The sequence below is a fragment of the Chlorocebus sabaeus genome, chromosome 26 (assembly GCF_047675955.1).
Source record: "Chlorocebus sabaeus isolate Y175 chromosome 26, mChlSab1.0.hap1, whole genome shotgun sequence".
Classification (NCBI taxonomy): domain Eukaryota; kingdom Metazoa; phylum Chordata; class Mammalia; order Primates; family Cercopithecidae; genus Chlorocebus; species Chlorocebus sabaeus.
The window spans coordinates 41,896,042-41,912,772 of NC_132929.1; the positions used below are offsets into that span (position 1 = coordinate 41,896,042).

The 16,731-nt window shown below is 50.9% G+C and overlaps 1 protein-coding gene across 10 annotated transcripts in view; it reads right to left on the reverse strand.

Annotated features, from left to right (window-relative positions):
- MEGF11 (multiple EGF like domains 11) overlaps positions 1–15,192 on the reverse strand; it is a 380,349-nt gene extending 365,157 nt beyond the window's left edge. For all 10 annotated transcript variants that reach the window (XR_012091518.1, XM_073012262.1, XM_038008843.2 and 7 more), the window contains exon 1: positions 15,003–15,192. The gene's annotated coding sequence lies outside the window, so the exon portion shown is untranslated. The remainder of the gene's footprint in view (positions 1–15,002) is intronic.
- Between the last annotated feature and the right edge of the window lie 1,539 nt (positions 15,193–16,731).

Sequence of the window (16,731 nt, forward strand, 5' to 3'; positions counted from 1 at the left end):
AGTATGGAGCCCAGGAGCGCTGCCTGGAGGCAGTAGAGACGGGCTCCTCCCTCAGCAGTGGTGATAATAGTGTTTCACTGTGTGCCGGGCCAGGTTTAAACCCACTGCATGGATTAACTCATTTAACCCACCCAGCAGCCCCTGCAATAGGTTCGATCATAACCCTGACTGTACAGGTGAGGAAACTGAGGCAAGGGTGTCTCCCCTAGGTATCAGTATGTCTCACACCCTCCCCTCCTCCAGGTATAACTTAAAGGCCACCTTTTTATTGCAGAGCCTCCCTAACACTCTTTTTAAAAATGCAACCCCACCCCCACCCATCACTGCCTCCTCACCTGTCCTGCTTTTTGCCACACCTCTGGTCACCTTCAAATAAACCATCTACTAACTTATTTGCTTAGAGTCTGGCTTCCTCCATGAGAACGGAAGCCCCACAAGGGAAGGCAGTTGTGTCTGTCTTGCATTGTTCACTGCTACATGCCCAACAGCAAGAACAGTCTGCCACACAGCAGGTACTCACTAAACATTCATTGAATGAGTAGAGGTTGAGTCACTTGCCCAACGTCACCTGCTTTTAAATGGCAGAGCTGGGATTCGAACCCAGGCTCTCTGGTCTCTGACCCAGTTCAGAATGATCTCACCTCACTCAGGAAGGACATCCTTTTCTCTGATTAAGACCTGTAAGACTGTCATGGGGGACCCAGCCTCCTCACTGCTAAATGAAACTCCATAGGCAATGGTGATCTAGGAGCCTTTTCTGTTCCCTGAACTGAGTTAGGAATGCCAGGTCTTCTGGCAACAGCCCCCATCTGATGCTTTGTGGACAAAGACATGTAGACCTGAGCAAGGACCCTCTCCAAATAACTCCTGTCATTACTGAACACTGAGCAGTCTCTCACCTGCTCAAGAACTACTGATGGCTCCCCACTGCCTGCATGGGAAGGCCCAGACTCCAGCACCTGGCCCCAGTCATGAATTGATTCATTGGTTAATGATGGCTGAATCAGAACCTACATATGCGCTTTCCCAGATTTGCTTGGCTCCCCCTGCCTCCCAGACCATCACCTACTTTCTGGGTGGAGAGCTAGGCCACCACTGCCAGTGCTCTCATCTAACATCACTGGCCATCCCCACCTCCCCCAGGGTGAGGGCTGGCCTCTGGCACAGCCTTCACTGCACCCTCCTCAGAAGTCACAGCAGCTCCCACACCAGGGTCCACCTACTGGCCATGTGGAGCACTGGATGCTCTCACCACTTCTGGGCCCAGGTGAGGCACCATGCCACAGGGCATGGGATTGGGCTTCTCCAAAGGCTGCCCAGCAGGGTCAGGTGATAGGACCCACAGGTGCAAGAGAGTTAATGCTCCATGGGGAAAACCTGGACCAATGAAATACCAAAGAGCTAGCAGATAAACTCCATCCCTTATACCTGCAACAGACTGTTCTGAGTCACAGTAGCTCCACTCAGCCTAATAGGAGCCATCCCTCATGACTAAGCAACCAGCTTTCTTTTCTCCCGAAGTGGTGGCTAGCATTCACTTTTCCTCCCTCCTTGCCTCATTTTCCTTTTTCCTCTCCCTCTCCCTGCCCTGAGCTGCACCCCAGCCCCCCAATAAAGCACCAGCACAAAGATTTCCCTCAAGCTCTGTCTTCTGGGGAACCCCAAATCTGCTCTGCTGGATGGTCCTGGGTGTCCAGCAGGACCTTGCTCAGAGGAAGGACACATGAGAGAAGATGAATGACTTGACCCTAGAACCAGAGGAGAGTGGGGCAGGGGAAAGTGAGGGCTGAATTTTCGGGGCCACAGACAAGGATGCGCCTGCTTCCCCAGCTGCCTTTGCAACGCTTCTCCTGGTGGGAAGGCAAAAGCAGCCAAGTTCCTCTAGAGCTGGACTTACAGAAGGGCCACGAAGGGATTCAGGCCTGTTGCCTGTCACTCATCTGCGGTGCCTCCAGTGAACAATTTATATGAAGTGATAAAAAACCACACCCTGGAACCTCTGTTTTCTAATACGCCAATAGGGACTGGCAATTCGGACATTCACTGAGTCTTTGTCTTTGCTATGTTCCAGGCACTAAGCTAAGCCTTTGACCTGCCTTGGTCAGATGAGAAGCAAGGTGCTCAGACAGGTTAGGTAGCTGGTCAGAGACCACGCAGCTAGTGCATGGCAGAGCCCGGACTCAAATCCACATTGAAAGAGGCGATGTTTTGCATGGGATGACCCATAAGGAAGATACTTTTTGGGTACAACCCTCCTGGGGAAGCTTTTTGGATTGGTGTCTTCCATGGCATCAGAAATATTAGTAAGTATGTATTAGATGTTTGAAAGGAAAAGACATCTTTGCCTCCTTTGTCTCCCGTAAGGCCAGCCCAGCCCCATGGCCCCTCCCCAGCCAAGGATGGGTATAGAGACATTGAAACATCCATGGTGGTCCTTCCCCAACAGGAGTAAGTCATGGGGGCTTGGCAAGCAGGCAATAGGCACAAGTCGGACTGTGTTATTCCCTGGCTGTGACCTGCCCTCTTGGGATTTGGGCCGAACCAACTACCCCTGGGTGAGAAAATCTTCTCCCCCGAAGCTGCTCCTCCCAGGGCCCGGGGTCTCTACCCACTGAACCAGGCCTGCTGCGTGGAAGACTGTCACAGTGTCCCCCATGCTGGAGGCCCAGGGAGGGGAAGTGGACCAAGAGGAGGGGCTGACAGAACAGCAGAGGCTTCTGGGACTTCTATCCTGCCCTAGCCTCCTGGTCCTGGGAGGGAGGTCTGGATGAGAAAGAATAAAAGGCAGAAAAATTCTTAATATAATGACCTTCAAGAAGAGCAACTACATTTTACCTTGAAAACTGCAGAACTGAAAGCACAGTCTGTATAGACAATGCAAATGATATGCAAACACGAATGCAAATGGACCAGGGGCCCTGCCACCGCGGAAGCATTCTTAGGCCCCATGTGCCTCCAGCGGGAGGCAGCGGAAAACGGACAGAGGGCAATTAGGAAGGGCTCCAGGAAATGCAGGAGGCTTTTTGGTGGGGAGAAGGACACCATAGAGACCTCAGAGGGGACCCAGGTCCAGGGCTCCTGTGCACTGTGAAGCTTCTCAACCCCCTGGAGATCTCTGGGCAGACCGGCGGTGCAATACACACACACACAGAGCTGTCACGCAGTCATGGAAACACTGACACACAGAGACACAGCCGCTCACAGGCACAAAGCACGCTACTCAACCCAACACACAAAGACACAAGCACAAAGACATCCACAGACGTACTCACATCCCTATCTACACCACCACACTCAGAAACACCCACATGAATAACAGCAGCACATACACAGACAACACAGAGAAACACCCCAATCCAGACGCAAGTGGAAACACAAACACAACTACAAACATAGCTATACTGACAACTGCAGCTAGTCAAATAAAATCTATCCGGAAAAGAAAGAAATTTAGATGTCCTGAATGCCTTTGTGCGAGGCATGGTGCAGAACGTTAAATCTTCATTTAGTCTTCACAAAGCAGCACTAACAAGTGGGGGCAAGCCGGACACAGTGGCTCACATCTATAATCTCAACACTTTGGGAGGCCAAAGCAGGAGGATCACTTGAGCCCAGGAGTTTGAGACCAGCCTGGGCAACATAGGGAGACCGTCCCATCTCTACAAAAAAAAATTTACATTAGCCTGACATGCCAGGGCACACCTGTGGTCCCAGCTACTTGGGAGGTTGAGGCCAAAGGATCACTTGAGCCTGGGACGTCGAAGTTGCAGTGAGCGATAATTGTGCCACTGCACTCCAGCCTGAGCAACAGAGTGAGACTCTGTCTAAAAAAAAAATAAAATAAAAAGAAGAGAAAAAAGAAGAAAGACAAACAGATAGAAAGAAAGACAGAGAGAGAGAGAGAGAGAAAGAAAAAGAGAGAGAGAGAGAGAAAGTGATTGGTTATCTCAGTATCACCCCAATATTTACTGACAAGGAAAAGGAGGTCCAAAGATGAGATGATATGCTCACGCCTATCCAGTAAGCAACAGGAAAGGGCAAGCGAGAGACCCAACTCTTGATAATACCACTATGCTGCATCATTCCCTTCTGCCCTCCTCCCCATACAAGTGGGACACAGAAGTTACTGCCAACTCCTTCCTCTTCCACCTCAAGGTCCTCTCCACCTGGCTTCCTTGGAGATATTTCGGCCCTTCTCTCTCCTGCCCTATCCTGCCTTCAGTCAGAGGGTACTCTGCAAGACAACTTCACATTAATTCTGGCCTATGTGTAATCTAATTAGGAAATCTACTGAGAGAGGAAGGAAATCATTTATTTCAATGGAAATGGGACACAAGCCTGAATTTTCTGTTGCCACTTGTCTCTGGGTGAATGAAGAATGACTCTTTCCCCCAAAGTATACAAACTTTAAGCCCTACCCTGCCTACCCCCTTCTACATACACACACACACTCAAAAAGAAATGTGCTTTTCAGAGCAAAGAATGAATAAGTGTTCTCACTTCCTGCCATTAACTCACCGTGTCACTCTGGGCAAGGTACCTACCCTCCGGATCTCAGTTTTCCCATTTGCCCCTGAAAGGCAGGAGAAGCTGATTCCTGAGGCTGCTGCCCTGCATCACCCTGAGTGCTCCCTGACAGTACAAGGGTCCCAGTTTGACGGTTGCCCGTGGGGTTTCCCAGAACTGTCCCCTGGCATTGAGGACTCCCTGCTAATGCTGGGATCAGAGAGGGGCTAAGGCCTAGGCCCTGGCCAGGGAGGCAGGACAAGGTCAGGCCAGCCCCAGGGTGACGACTCACCCATCACCCCTGGACCTCCATCCTGCCAACCTGAAACACTCTCCATCCATTTGGTAACTTGAACATCCAGGGATGCAGAAAGGAGGCCAGCTGGGAGAAGAGGCAATCTTAAAATATAATAGGGCCATGATCACTGGAAGTGAGCTGGAAGAGTTGTGAGATGCCGAATTGTTGATTTTGAGTGTATTTTAGGGCCTCAGACTCCCTTTCCAAATTAATATTCATGGGGACTGGCATGCCATTTATTTGCATATGTAGATTGTTGCTCATCCTCTGCAGGAGGAGAAAGAGTTTTGGGGTGTTTTTATTTATTGTATTTATTTTAAGCATGGATGATAAACCAGGCAGGTCAGGCAGGGGAAGGACAGGAGTAGGTTTTAAATAATGTTTGCTCTGAGTAAAGATAGGCCCTAAGTCACCTCTACCTTGACCTGCAGAATCAATTCCAGAACAGTCTTTCAAAGGTCATACCATGAAGCCCCTACCTCAGGAAGCATGGCGCCCTCACATGGTCCCACACAGCCTCTGGAAAACCAAGCCTGTTGTTGTCACTCGAGGTTACTAACCATCGGGAGGCAGGCATCAAGTCGGGGTGTGACTTGGTGCAAGCCACTTGAACTCCTTAACACCCTGTTCTGAGGACAATAACCTGCTCTACAAAGTTGTTGTAAGACACAGTCTAGAAAATACATGCACCTGAAAAGTGCCTGCTCAACTGCGAGGCCCTAACAATGGTGGCCCTTGTTATGATCTCACACATCTCTCCCGCAGTAAACATCACCCACTCCTCCCAGACACCCCCAAAGAAGGTTCTATGTCCTGCCCACTGTCATCCAAGGCCTTCTGGAGACCTGAGGCCCATTAGTAAGTCCTCTCCTGCTCTTTACTGGCTCTACCCCTCTTTTCTGCACCAAGGAGCACATCTTACCTGCTCCACCAGAAAGCTCAGAGTCCACTGCTAGAATCCAGAGGTTCCTGAATTATTCCAAAGTCCTGGGGATGCAGCAAAGCAGTGGGGCACAGTGGGACACAAGGAAAAAGAGACTGGGAGAACAGAACAGGCACCCACAGGTAGGGAGAACTTCAGGAAGATGTATGCAATAGAAAACATAGAGGAAAGAAGATGACCCTGCCCCTCACTACTCTCCAGCTGGCTGAGTGAGCATGGAAAGCCACTCAACTCTCCCAGAGCCACGCTTTCCTCATCTGCAGGATACCACCAAGAATCCCGGCTTCACTGGATGGTTACAATGCTCAGTTAAAATCTTTCCTAAAAATCACCTAAAGTAGTACCCAGCACAGAGCAGGAATTCATTAAATTTAGTCCCATCCCCCAACTGAGGTTAAGAAAAAAGGGTGAAGATTAACTGATTTCTCAGGTAAATAATCTATTCCTATGATTTATTAATTCAATAAATACTGAAGTGCTATGTGCTTGCTGGCCACGACCCTGGGTATAAAGACAGATACATCCTCCCCTACCGCCTTGGGTCCCAGGGGTCTTATATCCAACTGGGAAGACAATAAACATAGCAATAAAATGTTATCAATGACAACAGCAGTATATTAAGTACCAAATTTGTGGTGTGGGCAATAATTGCTACAGAAGTTCACGGGAGGGAAAGATCAATGCTTGAATATCACTGTGGGCTCCAGTAGTGAGAGGAGGTCACCTGAAGATGCAGGACTAACACTGGTCTTAAAGGAAAGGGTGATTTGGATTAAACACAGGGAAAGACAGAACTTGAAGCTGAGTCAGCCATAATGGTGAGTCCCAGCAGTGAGCAAGTAGGGACTGGGGAGGCAGGATGCAGGCAGATTGTCGAGACTTTCAACTGTCTATTTGAGGAAATTGGGCTTCATCTGGTAAGTGCTATGGAAAAAAAAAAAATGTAAGGTAATGAGTTGATTAAAACAATGTTTTAAGTCAGGCTCACTCTGGTAATCCCAGCACTTTGGGAGGGCGATGTGGGAGGATTGCTTGAAGCCAGGAGTTTGAGACCTGCCTGGGTAATACAGGAAGACCCATCTCCACAAAAAAGGAAAAAAAAATTAGCCAGGCATGGTGGCATACACCTGTGGTCTCAGCTACCCCGGAGGCTGAGGCGGGAAGATAGCTTGAGCCCAGGTGTTCAAGACTGAAGTGAGCTATGATCGCACTGCTGCACACCAGCCTGGGCAACAGCATGAGCCTGTCTCCAAAAACAAACAAACCAAAACCAATGCTTCAGTACGATTTGAAGGGGAAAGAGATGAGAGGCTGGAAAATGGCTCCCACAGCAACATATGGGATGTGCAGCCATGAATTCTGGACTCATTGCAGACACTGTACTCCTCAGTAGAATTTATAAAAACTATCCCATTTACAGAACCCCCATAGACTATTCCCAAAGACACAAGTCCCCACATACACCCATGCACTATGCTCTGAGGATGGCAGAGTAGGAGGCTGTGCCATCACCCCACATGAGATGGAGAGGACCTGAGCAGAGATTTCTCACGTCAGAAGGGAGAGAACATATCCAAGAAACATCCTAAAACCAAAAGGCAGCCGGGCACAGTGGCTCACACCTGTAAACCCAGCACTTTGGGAGGCCGAGGTGGGTGGATCACCTGAAGTCAGGAGTTCAAGACCAGGCCAACATAGTGAGACCCTGCCTCTACTAAAAATACAAAAATGAGCCAGGCATGGTGGCGCATGCCTGTAATCCCAGCTACTCAGAAGACTGAGGCACAAAAATTGCTTGAACCCAAGAGGCAGAGGTTGCAATGAGCAGAGATCGTCACGCCATCGTACTCCAGCCTGAGTGACAAGAGCAAGCCTCCATCTCAAAAATAATTAATTAATTAATTATTTTTAAAAAGGCAAATCGATGCTTGAGTATTGCAAGCAGAGTGTATGGATTGGGGGCGGGGGTACATGCTCAGGTTTTGAGCCCAAACATCTGGGAAGGTGGTTTTGCCAGCAACAAAAGTGAAGAATCCAGAAGGGAAGATGACTTGAGAGGTGAGAAAACATTAGATTTCAGTTTAGGCACACAGGTTTAATGATGGCAGCCAGGCATTCAAATACTGCTTTTAATAATAATAGTATCTGCCCAGTGCAGTGGCTCACGCCTGTAATCTCAGCACTGTGGGAGGCTGAGGTGGGTGGATTGCTTGAGCCCAGCAGTTCAGGACCAGCCTAGGCAATATGGCAAAACCCCATCTCCACCAAAAATAAAAATAAAAATAAATTAGCTGGGCGTGGTGGCAACACCTGTAGTCCCAGCCACCTGGGAGGCTGAGGTGGGAGAATCATTTGACCCAAGGAGGTCAAGGCTGCAGTGAGCTAAGATTGCACCACTGCACTCCAGCCTGGGCAACAGGAGTAAGATTCTATCTCAAAACTAATAATAATAATAATAATAATATCTAATCAGGAGTTGAAACGTGGCTTGAGACATGGAGATTGATGGGCCATCCAGGACTGGAAACCAGGAATCTAGGGCTGGCGAGGGAATCACTGTGACCTCCCTCCCAGAATCATGCTGGTCAGTACTGACCATATTTGGACTGAGTATCAAAGCCACTGTGATTGTAGAGACAAGATTTTTATCTTGACCAAATGGTCCCATTTTACCACTGAGAAAAAACAGAAAAAGCAAGAGGAAGCAAGTTGGGCAGAAAGATTTTATAACCTATCCATACTTAAGTGCTGGAGTTTCAGTATGAGCCATGAACCACCTCCTCCAGGAAGCCTTCCCTAGCTACTATGGCTCCCATTGATGTCATGCTCCTCCTTTAATAGTGGGTCTGCAAGTCATGATTATTTATTCTCCAGTTCTGTTCTCCATTTGATGATCTTGATGGTCTAGTCCTCACATGTCCCCTGCATTAGATGATTATAAATTCTTTGATTCAGAAATCAATTTACAAATAATCTTCCACTCTCTTGTAAGAATCAAGTATAATTATGGTGCTAATTCAGATTTATCTTCCCAATAGATCCCCATCCTAGGTTCAGTAAACTGGGGCACAAGAGGTGAAAAACAGGGCTTAAAATGAGTAGAAAGATAACTCAAGCCCGTGTCTTGAGCTCTATGGCAGCCACTGTTAGTTGCTCCTTTCACCCTTCCAAAAGAATCCTAATTTTGATCCTCTCTGAGGCCCAATACACAAATCAAGATTGTTCTAGGCCAAGCCAGGTGCTGTGGTATGCATCTGTGGTCCCACCTATTCAGGAGGCTGAAACAGGAGGATCACTTGATTCCAGGAGTTTGAGGCTGCAGTGAGCTATGACAGCAGCACTGCACTCCAGCCTGGGCAAGAGAGGGAGATCCCTTTAAAAAAAAAAAAAAAAGATTGTTCAGCCAGGCATGGTGGCTCATGCCTGTAATCCCAGCACTTTGGGAGGCCGAGGCGGGCAAATCACCTGAGGTCAGGAGTTCGAGACCAGCCTGACCAACATGGAGAAACCCCATCTCTACTAAAAATACAAAATTAGCTGGGCATGGTGGCACATGCCTATAATCCAGCTACTCAGGAGGCTGAGGCGAGACGGTGCCAGCCTGGGCAATAAGAGCAAAACTCCGTCTCAGAAAAAATAAAATTGTTACAGGTCAATTACAATGATTCCCTTCTCTTGCCTGTGGTTGGCTTAGGCATGACACATGATTCAGAATTCTGGCCAATAAGACAAAAGTGAAAGTCTGCTGAGGGGCTTCTGGGTAAGTCTCCCTCCTGCCTTTTCTGCCTCTGCTCATGATGGTGAGGATATAACACCTGGAACTATTGCCACCATCTTGTGATCTTAGGAACAGGAAAGATGAAAAGCATTGGGATCTTTGATGATGCTGTTGAACCACTGAAAGGACCAACTATAGGGCAGATACAGCCCAGACTTCTTGTTATGGGAGACACTAAATTCCTTACTGTTTCAGCACATCGAATTCAGCTTCTCTGTCACTTGCAGCCTTCATGTCCACTCCAATCAAGGGTTTTTGTTACAATGGATACCTGAGCTAACCACTATCATTATAAAAGATATATAACTAGTAAAAGTCCTGGCCCCTGCCCTCATGGTGCCTGTCCCAAGATTGCGCATTCAGTAAGTATTCAATCTATATTTGATTAATTGATCTTCCCTTTGCTCACCAGGTACAGGGCATATATTCCCTGAAAGCATCTTTCTTTCCTTTACTAAGCCTCACTGATTATCTTTAAGTTCAGCCTCACATTTTGACTGTGGTCTCAACATTACTGACAAGGTCCTTCTCCATGATCTCCTCCTACCTCTGAGGATCAAACTAAAAGCAAGGTACTCACATTTGGCCCAGAGAGACCATCAGCGAAACTCCTCATTCCTAAATATTTGTTCTTTGAAATGTCTTTTTCAATTAGATCTCACCCAAATGTTTGAGAATCAGGCTGAATTCCAACTTCCAGCTCCAGAACAGACATGTTGAGCCTGCATAATTACTGCAGCCAGCTTTGTTGGCTATAAAAACATGGATTTTTGCTCCCTCTCAACTATAAAATAATCAATAAATAGAATCCAGATGAAAAATGCCGGCGTTTAGGAGAACAACTGCTTTATGGTTCTTTTCTTTTGGGTCTAATTAACACTTTGGGGATAAAGTATGCTGTTACATTTACCCAGTCAGCTAAGTTGAAACACAAACTCTCCTCTTCCTGCTGAGATGCAGCTTCATATCAGAAATACAGGAAGACAGAGAGACAGAGTTTCAAAACATTTTGAGATGCTCAACAAACAGACCTGTGAACCTGTGATGTGGACTTCATTCAGCCCCTCTCTGTTCACACTGACTGTTCAGTTGTTGTTTGCTCCCCCTGCACAATTCGTTAAGAACACATTGCACAGTTACTGTCAAATGAAACACAGATAGTCCCATTAGCAGGAGAAGCAATCTCTCTGACTTTCAGTCTTTTAATGAAGAAGACATGTTTTTTTGGACAATGACCACCCAGGCCATGAAAGTTTTATGAGGGGCTTCGGAGTGGATGACACCTTTTCAATTATAACACTGCTATAATAAACCCCCACAGAGCCACCAGGCATGGAATCTACATCCAATACACAACACCTATTTATTCCCTAATTATATTGCAATATATTCTCTCTGTGTGTGTGCTGATGAAGATAAAATATTCTTTTAATTCTATGGCCTCCTGGGGGTGAGGGGGAGGGGATGTACATAGAAGGATATACATAGCAAGTCCTATGAGCTCCTAGAGCTAAATCACAGCCTTCGTTCCAGGCTCCCCTATCTTATAATCTCAAAAAATCATTCACTTTCCCTTGTTCTACCACATTGGTTCTCAAAGCGTGGTCTCTAGAACTAGAGAATCAGCATCACCTAGGAACTTGTTTAGAAATGCAAATTACTGGACCCACTCCAGACCCGTTGAATCAGAAACTTGGGAGTGTGAACTAGTAACCTGTGTTTTCACAAGCCCTCCACCCTGAAATCTGAGAATCACTAGTCTGCAAGGAAGAAATGTTTTTCTAGGAAGAAAAGAGCAGCTTTTTAAATTGACTTTTTAAATTGACTCCTGTATCAGGGAACACCTGGATTCTATATGGGCTGGGCCCCTCTTACTGCACAGCTGTCCCAGTCTACAGATTCAGGGCTCCATTTACCCATCTGTACAGTGGGGCTCCAGAGCACACCAAACAGCTGTGGATGCTGGAATTTAAGAGGGACATGGTTACCTGGCACCAGGCTCTATGGATACCTAGCAGGATCATAGTTGCCAACGCTCACCAGCTCCCTTCCTGGCAGAAGCTCTGTACAGCAGTTGTCCAGTGCTGCATCTAAGGTCACCACTGCAGCTGCCTTTGGGTTACCCCTGGCAACCAGGAGCTGGGGTCATGGAAGCCCACAGAAACTCCAAATCTCATAGCCAACAACTTCAAACCTTTCACCTTGGAGCCTTAAACCACTAGAGGGGAGGTTCAGAATTCTCTATTGTATTGTCCCATTTCAGGACTTCTTCAGACATCATTTGTGTATTTGCCTCTGTTCTATGACTAGACTTTAAGCCTATGGAGGACAGAGCCTAGAATGTCAACATCACAAGGTATGGGACTCTTCCTGTCTGATTCATCGCCGTATCCCAAGGGCCTAGCCCAGTGCCTGGCACAAAGAAGGAGCTCAAGAACTATTTGCTGACTGCATGCTCCTGCCTTTCATAAGTTCGGAACACTGAAGTAGCTAAAAGTTATGGTTGGGAAGGAGCAAAAGAGCTGGGCGCGGTGGCTCACTGTAATCCCAGCACTTTGGGAGGCTGAGACAGGCAGATCGCTTGAGGTCAGGAGTTTGAGACCAGCCTGGCCAACATGGCAAATCCTCATCTCTACTAAAAATACAAAAATTAACCTGGCATGGTGTTGCACACCTGTAATCCCAGCTACTTGGGAGGCTGAGGCAGGAGAATCACTTGAACCCAGAAGGCAGAGGTTGCCGTGAGCCAAGATTGTGCCACTGCACTCCAGCCTGAGTGAGAAAGTAAGACTCTGTCTCAAAAAAAAAAAAGAGAGAGAGAGAAGGGGCAAAAGAATGAGAATGATTGAAACCCCTGGGAATGATGAGAAAGAAGAAAAGAAGCAAAAGCCAGAGTATAGCCCCTCTGACCCCACCACCCTTGGCTCATGGGGCACTGACTTGCCAGCCAATTGCTCACCTTAAGTATAGGCCTAGAAGTCCCTTGGGACCAGGTTCTGAGCTTGAGCTCTGAGCAACTGGCTCTTCTAACTTCCCTAGTGATTCTCACTCAAAGGCCCAGTGCTCATTGGCCCTGACAGTGCTGTGCTTTGACCAACTGCTTAATCAGCTTTCCTGCCTCCTTCTTAGGACTCAAGCCCTGTATCCTGACAACCCTCCTTCCCCAGCTGGAAACCTACCTAGCAGCTCCTAATCTTGCCTTCTCCAGGGACTATCCCAAAACCACCCCTCCCGAAGTGATTTCACCTGAGAATGTCTACATGCGCTCACTTCCTTGACTACAAAAGAATGGTTTCTCTTTCCCTGTGGGTTGCACCTGACAGGGCTGAGCCCTGTGTGTGGGCTCCATCTACCCCTAGAGCCCGGTGCAGGGACAGAACAGGTACACAACAAACTGTCCCATGAGTGATTTATCCTGGGAGATACTCCCAGCACAGCACCTAACCCGAAAATTCAGAGACAGGTCCTCTGCCTCTAACCTCACACACACTCAGCCCTCAAGCCTGCCAAGGATGTGCAGTGGCCTGACTGGGAACACCTGCCCTGTGCGAAGAAAGCAATAAAGTTAGTGTGGACTACTAGAAAAGGCCCTGACCCGGAAGTCAGAAGACTTGGTTTACCTACTCTTCCTCCCGTATAGCAGCTCTAAGCAAGTCCTTTCACTTCTCTGGACCTCAGTTTGCTGATCTGTTAGTGGGAGGAAGTGGCGAGATTGCAGTCCTAGACCTCGAATTTCTAGCGGCTTAAACAAAATGTGAGCACCGGAGAGAGCTGATGCATGGTGTGCACCAGGAAAATCCGCCAGAGAAGCAGAGGATGCTCAACGTCTGCTCAACGCCCTCGGGGCACCCCGCCCAGTCTGCAGGGAGTGACGGCAGATGGACCCTCTCCGGAAAGCCTCGAGGTTTGGTGCCACTAAACCCCCTAAACCTCTCAAGAGAATCTCCCGACAGCACTCCAACAAACAGGGCTGCTGGGCCGGGGCTCCGCTGGCTACGAGAAGCCGCAGAGGTCGGCGAATCCTGCCCCTCCGACTCCGGGAGCTAGCAGGACGGAGTCCCCTGCAGGTTTCGAATGCCCCAGCCGGCCGCCGCGGGTTCTCCCCCGCTCTCCCGCGCCAGGCCGGGGCTTTAACCCTTGTTTCCCCAGCAGAGCGCCGGCGGGGCGCTGTTGCCCGGGCGCGAGGACCCCAACCCGAGCGAGCCGAGATGGCCGGGAGCCCAAACCATCCCAAAGGTCTCCTCCAACCCGCCGCAGACCCTGTTCTCTCGGCTCTTGGAGGGATGGAAAGTGGGTGATCCTGAAGCGGAGCCACTTTGAAATATTTTTCCGGAGAACATGACCACCCGGGAGACAGTCACACTGGCCTCGCAGCGCGGGTTGCGGGGCACGGATCCCAAGACGCGGCTGCCGCGGGATGGAGCCCGCGAGTCCAGGTCCGGGAGAAGCCGCCTGGGCTCGGGGCTTCCGGGGACTGCCACGCCGAGGCTCGGCGCTCCCGGGCTCAGGACAGGGACGGCTGCGTCCCACTCACGGACCTTGACGCCCTCGAGGAGCGATTCTGCCTATTTTTAAGTAGTATTTTTTCTAACAAATTAGGAAAATAAACCAAGTCCAGGAGGAAGACGGCTGCGCTCGGCAGCTCCAAGGAGTCACAACCACTACCCATTTCCCCACCTCCAACACTACCGCCCACGGCTGAGCGAGAAGTTGGGAACTTCGGGACCACGCTCCAGGCGCGCGCAGAGAGTGACTTGCTTCTCCTTTAACTTTGGGAGCCAGGGTCGCAGCCTAGGGCAGGAGGATTGTCCTGGGAGCCAACCAACAAGGCCGCCCAGGTCCTGGACTTCCCGGAATAGAGTAACGGCGACGGGATGGGAAAGAAATAGGGGGATACACGTTCCGCCCCTCTTCTCCCAAAAGCAAAAGCGTGCATGGCACCTGCTGGGGCTTGGCGGCCGCGAGGCGCAAGGGCGGCCGCCGGCGAAAACCTGCTGCATCCCCGCAGGCTCTGCGTCCCGACCCCGGCGGGGAAGGCGCCCGTGTAGTGAGTGCAACCGGCACACCCGGGGCGGCTTGACAGCGGAGTCCCCAGACTCAAGGGGACAGACGGGCGCCCTCCCCGGGACACCCGCGCCGCGCCGCTGCTCTCGGGTCTTCCCCCGCACGTGGAGGCGCCGCGGACACTGCATCCCGACTGCGGCCGGAGGGCTGCGCCTGCCCACACTGAGACGCCTCACGTCCTGCCGGACCCCCTCGCTCTCCCGCAACCACCAGCATCCACCTCCTCCCCGTGCCAAACTCGGCTTCGGCAGCCCGGACCTGGGCAGGGCCGCCGGGGGTCCGCGGAGCTGGTGGAAAGTTAGTCGTGGGGCTGCAAAGTCCCCTCCCCAAGGCTGGAACCCCCACCCCCGCGTCCCCTGGTGCCCCCGGCGTCCGAGGCTCCGCGTCCTCGCGGTCCCCACCGAGCCACCTACCTGCTCCCGCGGCCGGCCCAGGGCTCGGCTGGCCAGTCGCGCGGTCTTGTCCTCCGGTGCCCGAGCCTGGCCAGAGCACCAGGCAGGAGCCGGGGGCCGCGAGCAGCCAGGAGCCGGGTGGCGGGCAGCGAGCACCGGGAGCGACTGAGCGAGCGAGCGAGCGAGCGAGCGAGCGAGCGGGCGGCTGGAGCCGCGGCGGCTGCTGCCGAGCCAGCCCCCACCCCCTTGGTCCCTCGGCCCCTCCCTCTCCTTCCCTCCCAGCCTCCCTCCTCCCGGCTCGCAGCTCCTTCCCTCCGCTCTCCCGCACACCCCCCTCATTTTTTTCCTCTTTCTCTCTCTTTGGTCCTTTCAGACCCTGCTGTTTCGCGCGCGCTCGTTAGTTCTTTTTCCTGTCTTCAGCCTCTCTCTTCAGCTTGCCTTTGGATTCCCCTTTTTCTCCGATTCATCCCTTTCCAGCATCTCACCTCCCTCCTCCCCACTTTCGTTCTTTTGCTCATTTCTCTTGCTCCCTCTTTTTCTATTTTCTGTTTTCTCCTCCTGCTAACCTTCTCGCGAATCTACTCCCCTTTCTCTTCTCTACTCCCCCTTTCCCTCCTGGGGGAGCGGAGCGGCCTGCGCGCCTCCTCCTCTGTGGTCTGGATGGGAGATCCCGGGGATGGGGGTGGGGGTCTGGGGGTTAAAGGGAGCCAGGGGCACCCCCAGGCCGTGCTCCTAACTGGCCGAGGACCGAGAGGGATGGGCAGGGCCGGAGACAGGGATTCAAGACGGGTGCTCGAGAAACGTCTGGGCCAGGAAAAAGGCAAGAAAAGCAAAGAACTCAAAATGTTAAGACCCAAGTCGGGCTGAGCCGTGCCTGGTGAGATGAGGAAACTGAGACCCAAAGAGAAGAGGGCAAGGAACTTGCCTTGCCGAGGTCTACTCCAGGCAAGGTCGAGACGCCCACCGCTCCTGGCGGAGTGGTACTGGACTCCTGCGCTGATGAGAGAAGTGCGAGGGCGCCTGCGGCCGGTCAGCTCGTTCCCGTCCCTTTGCCTGCTTCTGCGCCCAAGTCCCCGGGGCCATGGGGAGGAAGCCTTCCCCTTCTGCTATAGCACCTGGGGCCGCCTGGCTGCCCCGCGACACTCCTAGTGAGGCCAAGCCAGACGGGGGTAAAGACCTGGCTCTTAAGAGTGGTGCGGGGAACCCCCTTTCCTCCACCTCCTACCCCTCTCCAGGAAATGTGGGCTGACCTCCGCTTACACGGGATGGGAGTGGTGGCAGGGTACTTTGCTAGTGGGGTTTGCCTTCTTTTGTTCTTGAACTAAAACCATAGCGGAAAGGCCCAGGGTTGGAAAGGTGGTTATATACACCTAGGGCGATGAATTTTTGCGAATAAAACAGGCCTAATGCCTGAGACTGGGAGCTGTGTGTCTGTCCGCGAGTCTGAGCACCTAGCCCTCCGGGGCCATTCTGGGTCTGATGGGGCAAGTCCCTCCGCTAGAAGCTTTTCCTGGCACTTCCTCATTTCAGCCCAGTGGAGTCCGGAGGAGAGACGTGGGGTCTCCTTTCCCATGGAGTCCACCTGCGGCCCGACACCACCAGGATTCTCCTAGTTCCACCCCTAATTTCTGGGGCCAGAGTTTGTTCTCCTGCTGTGGTACACAACCAGAAGCAGAACCAGAAGTACAACCAGAAACAGAACCTCCGTTCAGCCCCTGGGTAAAAATCTACTTTGGGGTGCTGGCAAAGC